Source organism: Petaurus breviceps, unplaced genomic scaffold (assembly GCF_028583685.1).
Source record: "Petaurus breviceps papuanus isolate PSGF00001 unplaced genomic scaffold, PetGlider_PUasm1.0 90702, whole genome shotgun sequence".
Lineage (NCBI taxonomy): Eukaryota > Metazoa > Chordata > Mammalia > Diprotodontia > Petauridae > Petaurus > Petaurus breviceps.
This window is the reverse complement of record NW_027187317.1, coordinates 3,142,217-3,150,521: the sequence shown is the minus strand read 5'-3', so window position 1 is coordinate 3,150,521 and position 8,305 is coordinate 3,142,217. Positions and strand designations below refer to the sequence as shown.

The 8,305-nt window shown below is 37.1% G+C and overlaps 1 pseudogene; it reads left to right on the top strand.

Annotated features, from left to right (window-relative positions):
* The first annotated feature begins 5,171 nt into the window (after positions 1 to 5,171).
* Positions 5,172 to 5,668, top strand: LOC138144664 (trafficking protein particle complex subunit 6B pseudogene; annotated as a pseudogene).
* The last annotated feature ends 2,637 nt before the right edge of the window (positions 5,669 to 8,305 follow it).

The window sequence follows — 8,305 nt, the reverse complement described above, 5'->3', positions numbered from 1 at the left end:
GTGGGTTATAATACCCATTCTGCTACCACCATCACCACTACCCCACTCCCTTGTGATCTGGAGAATAGGATCATAGGATCACATATTTAGAAATGGAAGGTACCATCAAGTCCCATCATTACACCTTTTTCAAGATGAGGAAACTGAGAAGAGAAGCCAGAGAAGGAAATAATTTACCCCAAATTCAAGACATTTAAGGGGCAGAGCCAGCATTCAGACTCAGGTCCTCTAACTCCAAACCCAGCATTCTTCTGACCACGCTCAGAACTCAGTTTCCTTATCACTCCTCTACTCTCCTCTGGGATCTACCTCTAACTATTCAGATGTCTCCACCATTGCCCAGTAGCTTTCTCATCCTGGAAGGTCCCTCCTCTCCTATCCTAATTCTAACCCTGAGAAATTCCATTTTGAGGATGTGCCCAAGCCAGCAATGCTCACTCCTTCACTCCTCTATAGGGTTTGCTCCCAAGTCCTTGAAATTCTCCACCAGTTCACTACATGACTATCTTCTCCTTTTTCCTGATTTTCTGTCTCCTTTGTAGGTTGACTTCTCCCATTAGAATGCAAGCTCATTCGGGGCAGGAATTTTTGATTTGTTTGTATTTATATTCCCAGTGATCAACACAATACCTGGCAAATAGTAAGAACTTAGTAAATGCTTTTTCACCTGACAACTATAAAGGGAGGGAGTTACCTATTTCATATCTAAGGTCCCTTCCAGCTCCAATGACCTTCCATGAAACAATGTACTTTCTAGAATTTTGGGATATCTGAAATGGAGCATCTAACTCTAATGATAAATGGGGCATCTCTTCCAGCATTACTATCTCTCAGACTCCTAATTTAAGAAAACAAGAATGAAATGAGGAAATGTGTGGGTATCTTTGAAATATACTTCATGATATAGTGGAAATATACTCTGCAGAGTCAGAGGACCTGGCATACACATCTCACCACTTCCTGCCTATGTGAACTTGGGCACATCACTTAACTGGCTCAAGCCTCAGTTTCTTCATCTGCAAAATAAGGAGTTTGGGCTTGATGGCTTTTGAGGGCCTTTCCAGACCTACTTCTATGATCATCTCTGCTAAGTTGGCCAGAAAATCATTTCATATTTGTCTCTTTCACCAGGAGCGGATTTCAAGGCTGACTGCAAAGAAACTCCCTGTGCATTTCAGTAACTGTAATGTTTTCCAGCCCCAGGAGAGGGGGAGGAAGAATTAACTGGGTGCCAGAAAGTGAGCTGAAATAAATTACAAAGAAGACTTCATGGAAACCCCTGCTATGTGTTGAAATAAATTCTTTTTTTTTTTAATGTGAAAAGCACTTCCTCCCTCACAAGGTTCCCCACCCACCTCCCCTGGGGGATCTCTTGTCTATTTCCTGAATCACTTAAGATGCCCTCCCCTTCACATCTGAAGCCTTCTTCACCATGTCTGAGCTGAGGAAGCCTCCACATCAAATTCCTTCTTCTCCTCCTTACAATGTGACTTTATTTTCTCCTTTAAAATTTGAAAAGCTAGAATTGAAGCAAGACCATCACATAGCACAGAAATGTATAAAAGGGCTCCTCTGAAACCTCTCCTCCCTCAATCAAAACACAATAGATCAAAAGAATGAAACCAAGTGTGACTAGAAAAGAAACATATTTTAGTAATCATAGGAGAGAAGTGGGCCCTTGTCTCCACCCACAGGAGTCATGGTAGGAAAAGGAAGTGAGGGGTGGTAGCTATTTGCATGATGGCATCAGATAAAATTGACTAATCTCCTTTTTAAAATCATGTTTAACGGCAATTGTACTTGACCACTGATTTATCTTCTTGGGGCTTTGACATCTATTATCCCTCATATAATATTCTCATATATACTCATATTATCACTATGACTAGAAAGGGAGAATATAATTAATCAGCAAGGGATAGTGGATAAAGAACTGATTTTAAAGTCAGAAAAACCTGTGTTAAGTTATTGTTATTAGTAATTAATATGACATCAATTGCTAATTAACATTATTAATATTAAATCATTGTTTTATAAATTGGAAGGCTAATTATTAATCATAGCTATCATTTATCTAGATCTGTAAGTTTTGAGAATTCTTTATTAATATTATATAATTTGATTTGGTTACAAGAAACCTAAGAGGTAGGTACTATTATCATCTTCATTTTACAGGTGAAAAAACTGAGGGTGACAGAGCATAAGTAGTTGTCCAGGGTCATACAACTAGTGTCCAAACCTGGATTTGAACTCAGGTCTTTCCTGACCCCAGACCCAGAGCTCTGTCCACTGGGTCCATCTAATTGCTTTTGTATATTTTAATAAAAAATGTTTGGCAAGTCACTTAAGCTCTTAGTGCCCAGGCAACTTTCTAAGACTTTAAATTTCAGTACAGTTATGAATTTACACTGGTAGAGGGGATTTTTTTTATTGGGAATTATTTACACCAATCAAATACAGGTCTGGGAATAAAATACATGAGTAGATCAAGACAGAGATGTTGAATTGACCAAGGTCTTATAGTCCATCAATGTATTTCTATCATTCTGAACTAAACTTCAGGTCTTCTGACTCAAAGTCCAGGCCTTTTTACTAGTTAGACTATTTGGATTTCAGTACTAAATTACAAAGAAGCACTTATCAACTTAAAAAAACATTTTTTTAAATAACAATATCTCTATTAAATTTGAAATCTCAAAGCCCAATTAAAAGGTCATCCTTACATTTTTGTCCCTGCCTCAGCCAGGAAGAGGATTCACTTCCAAGAACCTATTGTCCTCTGATGTTCTCACAATATCTTTGGGGACAAGCTGGAAAAATGTTGAATAGATAACTGTTGCCTTCAAATAATTGAAAAACAATCATGCAGAAGAGAAATTATGCTTTGGCCAAGACAGGGCTTTGTTTTGTTCGGCTGTGAATATTGGTTACAAGGGTTTTGTTTTTTCTTTTCTTTTTCAAGGGGGACAGGTTGGGGAGCATAGAAAGGAGGGGAAATGAATGCATATTCATTGAAAAATTAATTTTTAAAAAGTTAAAAAGTGGTTATGCTTTTTTGGCATAAACTTTTAGAAAAAATAAGCAATGATTTTAAATTATAGAGAGTTTGGTATTAAAAAAAATACTTCTTAAGTATTAAATTGTTCAAATATGGAATGGGCAGCCTTGGTAGCTAATGAGTTTTCCTTATCTAGATACCTTTAGGAAGAGACTGGATAATGCAGGGATTTTATAAAGGGAATTCCTATCTCACCATGGTTTGTACCAGATGTCTTCTTGGTTCTCTTCTGGTTCTAGAATTATGTTAATCCATCTGTATGTAAGGAGGATTCTGTTATCCTTTTTAGTTTAATTTCTCAGGATCCGTGGCCATGGCAACGTCTAGTTTCCAGGTGTTAGATAATAACTCCCAGAATCGCCCCTAGGATCTTAGGAAGTAAATCCTAGAATTATACTGATAGGCAGTCCTACTGAGGCTGCATCATGAGAAATGGGAGTGACATAATTGGTATTTACTACACTCACACAGAATGATGATATTGCTACAGCTAACTTGTGAGCTTAATATTGGCAAGATGCCTTCTTTGTCTATTGCTCTATAAAGCAAAGAGGGCACTGGTCAGCGAATGGGAGAAATTATGGGGAACACATGGGGAAAACCACGGAAAATCTATAGCGGAATCTGTGTGTGCCTTGACAGGCTCTCATCAAGGCTTGAGGGGATCTAGAGAAGTGCATAAGATGTATCTGTCTCCACTGACCTCATCAAGATGTCAGGGATAGTTGTCCGGCCCTTCTCACTGGCCCCTGCAAGGAGGGTGATTAGGGAATGCTCTAGGAGCTCATTCTCCCATGATCAGCAACTCTTTGAGAAGATTCAACTAGACTAAAACTGATTATTAACCCCTCCAAAGGGTGTCTGCCTGTCTGACCAGATCAAGTGTGAACCTGTTAGAGGCTAGAATCCCAAAACTCCAGTGCCTCCTGTGTGTTATATGTGAAACACCACCAATTCTAACTCTGGGATTATGATTCTTTTTGGTTATGATCAATCCCCATAGACACAGCTTTACCCACATAAATAGGAACCAACAGAACCAAGATCCATCAGTCTCTGTCCTAGGGTCAAAGTGTCAACCTTATTCACTTGTGATGTTGTTGTTTTCTTCTCTCAGATTGTGATCCCTGCCTGGATGACTGACAAGATCTGTGATACTTTACTTCTTTTAGTCTTTACCAGGGGTGAGGAACCTGTGGCCTCTTGACCTCTAGGTCCTCAAGTGCAGCCCTTCAACCGAATCCAGACTTCACAGAACAAATCCCCTTCCAAAGACCTGACTTCATGTTCTGCTTAACTCTGCATCATTAGTATGACCCTACTTGCTTAACTGGACTTCCATTCCTGGCCTTTTCTAGCTATCCACATCCAGCTGCTATTTGCAAACCAATTCAGCACCAGTAAACTCAGCTGCAGAAATCTGTGTAGATTAAAGTTTAATTTAACCTCAGATTCACAATACACAGTAAATAGCATAATGGAGAAGAGAGTGATTTTCCCATTCTTCTAAGCTTGAAAAACAAGTTTGAGAAGCAGAACTAAGAAATAACTGGCATATTATTAGGGAGAGAGCTTGGACTGGGGAGAAAATTGGTAAGAGGAAAGTAAGGAGAGGTACCCATCAAGCATGCCAGTCACTACTGAATATAACATAGTAGAAAGCCAGGCCTGACTCAATGAGATATGGAAAACATCCCCTTGGTCATCTATTCATACTTCTTGCCTAAGCCTAAGAGCTTCCAACAGAATGACCAAATTCTCCTCCACCCTTTTCATAGAGGAAGCACTTGGGAGTAGGAAGAAGGGTGGGAAGGAGTTTTCATGTCCCCAGATGCTTTGTCTGGCCAAGATTTCAGGAACAAAAGGGCTTGCCAAATCCTAATGCAATCAGCACCTTTATTACTTGGTGAAAAAAAAAATGTCCCCTTGTGTCAAAATTGCTTTGTAAATAAGACTTTGCCTGTGCTGAAGCTATGCCTCACACAGGGGTAGCTAAACAAGGAGGGGCTGGGCAGCGGCCACAAGGAGGCTGCATCCACCTCAGCAGCGACCTCTTTCCAGACCTAACCTCAGCCTTCCCGGGCTCTGGGGAGCCTGAGAGAAGAAGCTGGAAATGGCAGACGAGGCCCTCTTCTTGCTTCTCCACAACAGGATGGTGACCGGCGTCTACAAGTCTGCAGATCAGGGGGAAGTAGAAAATGGAAAACTGCATCACTAAGCTGGAGAACATTGATTTTAGAGTGGAACAAGGATTGATAGAAAGTTTTTCAAAGGACACCGCAAGGTTCAAGAATGAATTAGATATTATGAAGTTCATTTGCAAAGATTTTTGGACCACTGTTTTCAAGAAACAAATTGATAATCCAAGGACGAATCATCAGGGCATCCATGTGCTTTAAGACAACAAATTTCTAATCCAGACTCAGATTTCTGCAGGAAAACAGTACTTAGATCATGCACCTAAGTATTTAGTATTTAGATGTGACTTAATCAGAGGTGACATCAAATTTGGGGATAAAAAGTATTGTGACAGCTGCAGTATCAGCAATGCTAGCATGTAAATTTCAAGTGTTGATACAGACAACTGGTAGACAAATGCTTCTACAATGAAAAGAGATTAAAATATTCTTGTATAAAGATTTTTGAGTAGTAACTTTTGGCTTACTGGCATTATCTTAAGTTTCTACAGTATGTTGATTCATGCAAACTATATGTTAATTTAATTTGCTAGATGATGTAATATGCACTCTCATATAAGATTACCATAGTGTGTGTCTTTATTGTATGTGTGTAAATATGTATGTACGCTTGTATATACATATATACACATAAACACATATATACATATAATCTGATGGAAGAGGAGAGAATCAAAGGAAATTTTATATCCTAAATATCTCAGATACTGTGTGACCTTGGACAAGTCACTTACCCTCTGTCAATATATACCTCAACCCTAAAATAGGGGTAATAGCACTTCCCTCCCAGGGCTGTTCTGAGGACCAAAGGAGACAATGTTTATGACATACCCAGCACAGTTCTTGGCACAAATTAGGCATTAGGCACATAATAAATTCTTCCTTTCCCTTCCTCTCAAAGATAGGCCAATTACCTACTCATGTACATTATGTAAAATAATTATCACTAACATAAAAACTATCAACACTATTAAAAAAGCAATAGTTTGAAAAGGAACAAAAAGGATATTCCAAAATGTCTCAGACATCTAAAAAGCAACTTCTTACTGATTTAATGATTATTAAAACAAGCCACGTCTAAGTGCTCTAACATTTATATAACTCTTACAGATGCATATAAAGCATTTGATTCTGCTCTGCACTGATTTATAATCCTAGGATTGATTGTCCTCCAAATGTATAAAATTGATTCAGACATCAAAGGAACACTGTATATATCCATAAATATCCACATGGAAAATTGTTCTCTATTTAAACATGCCACAAACAAGTAATGTTGAAAACAGTCAATACAGAACATGGCATCTTCCAGGAAGATAGCTAAGCCTTCATTTCTGCCTGGCACCAATCACATTATCATTATTTCTGAAAAACTAAGTATGACTTTGAAATCAAAAACATAGTCAAAACAAAATACTACATTAATTATTTAATATGCATAGATTATATCAGTATATATGGCTGTACTTAAAGGTACATTAAATAACTTTTTCATCTTGAAGGATCTTTATCCATTGATATCAAAATGTCATTTAGATTAGTTAGATAAGTGAAAACTTCTTAATGTATGTCAAGGAGAAAGAAAGACTGAAAGCTTTGAATGTGAAGTTAGAGTTCATTGAACCAATAAATGGTGTTACTTAAAAATGCCTTCTTCTTCTCCTTGAAAGACACATTGAGTTTAAGACTATCAAAATAAAGTTGAAGCTTAATATATATTGAGTCTGACTGGCATCCTGAAGTTAAATTTTAACAGAAAGAACATATTTGGAGCAATTATCACCTGTATGATATCAGGCTTAATGTATACATTTTTAATGGCAAAATGGACAACAATGGATCTAGAAAGTATCTAAACAAAAACTCAAATAATATAAACGAAATACAGATTTTGTGATCCTAAGACAATAGAAAAGACCCCTTAAACAAAAAGAATAAATGGATTGATAGATATTCTCAGAGCACACGATAAACAGGTTTAAAAGTCACATAAATACTTGGAATAAATAGACTTCACAAAGCAGTAGTTAAGGCTATTAATAGATATTAACCTGGGATTTGTCTAATGTAAGTAAAAGTGGTTTATCTTTACATAGAGCCAATGAAATGATTATGATACAAGAGTGGAATCGCAAGTCATTTCACATGCATTATCCACATGAACTCAGTCAGCAATATATTGACAAAGAAATATTACAGAAGTGGGTGAAATGTATGGTCTTTTTTTAATAGAAGGATTTATGATGCCAATTTGGAGTCAGTTAATAAACACTAGGAGTTACAGAAGGATTATACTTATCTAGGATTTGAAGGATATTCTTAGCAATCAACAAAGATTATGCAAGTAATCAATAGAAAATGTTCAACCCATCACTGCAGGTTGCAAAATGTAGCACTTACTGAACACGTAGGCACTTCGTTTCCAATTTTAGATCCTCCCCTGCCACCTGAAAATGAAGTCTAAAAACATTTCAATATATCTGTAAAGTGTTTCTATCTTTAACTTCTTTAGGCATATATCAAATAATATGATCATTGGACCACTGGATATTAACAATTTCATATCTTTTCTTGCATGCATCCAAACTGTTTTATCTAACAATTGGAACAATACTTAGATTTACTAACAATCCATCAATGTGGATGTCTTCCCACAGCCCCCTCCTACATCAACATAGAGGCATTTAGTTTATGCAGCATATAGAATACTGAATGTGAAGTCAGGAAGATCTGAATTCAATTCTGGACTCAGATACTTAATTTCTGTGAGACCTTGGATAAATCACTTAAGCTTTCCCTGCCTCAGTTTCCTCAAGTGCAAAATGGGGATAATAATAATAGCACTTACCTCCTAGGGTTGTTGTGAGGATAAATAAAATATTATTTGTAAAGCACTTTGCAAAGCTTAAAGTGCTATATAAATTTTAGCTAATTGTTATTTTGTCATCTTTGCTAATTTGCAAACTGTGGAGTGAAATTTCAGTTACTTTTTCATATTTCTGATATGGAGCATTTTTCATAAAGTTACTGATTGCTTATATTTCTTCTC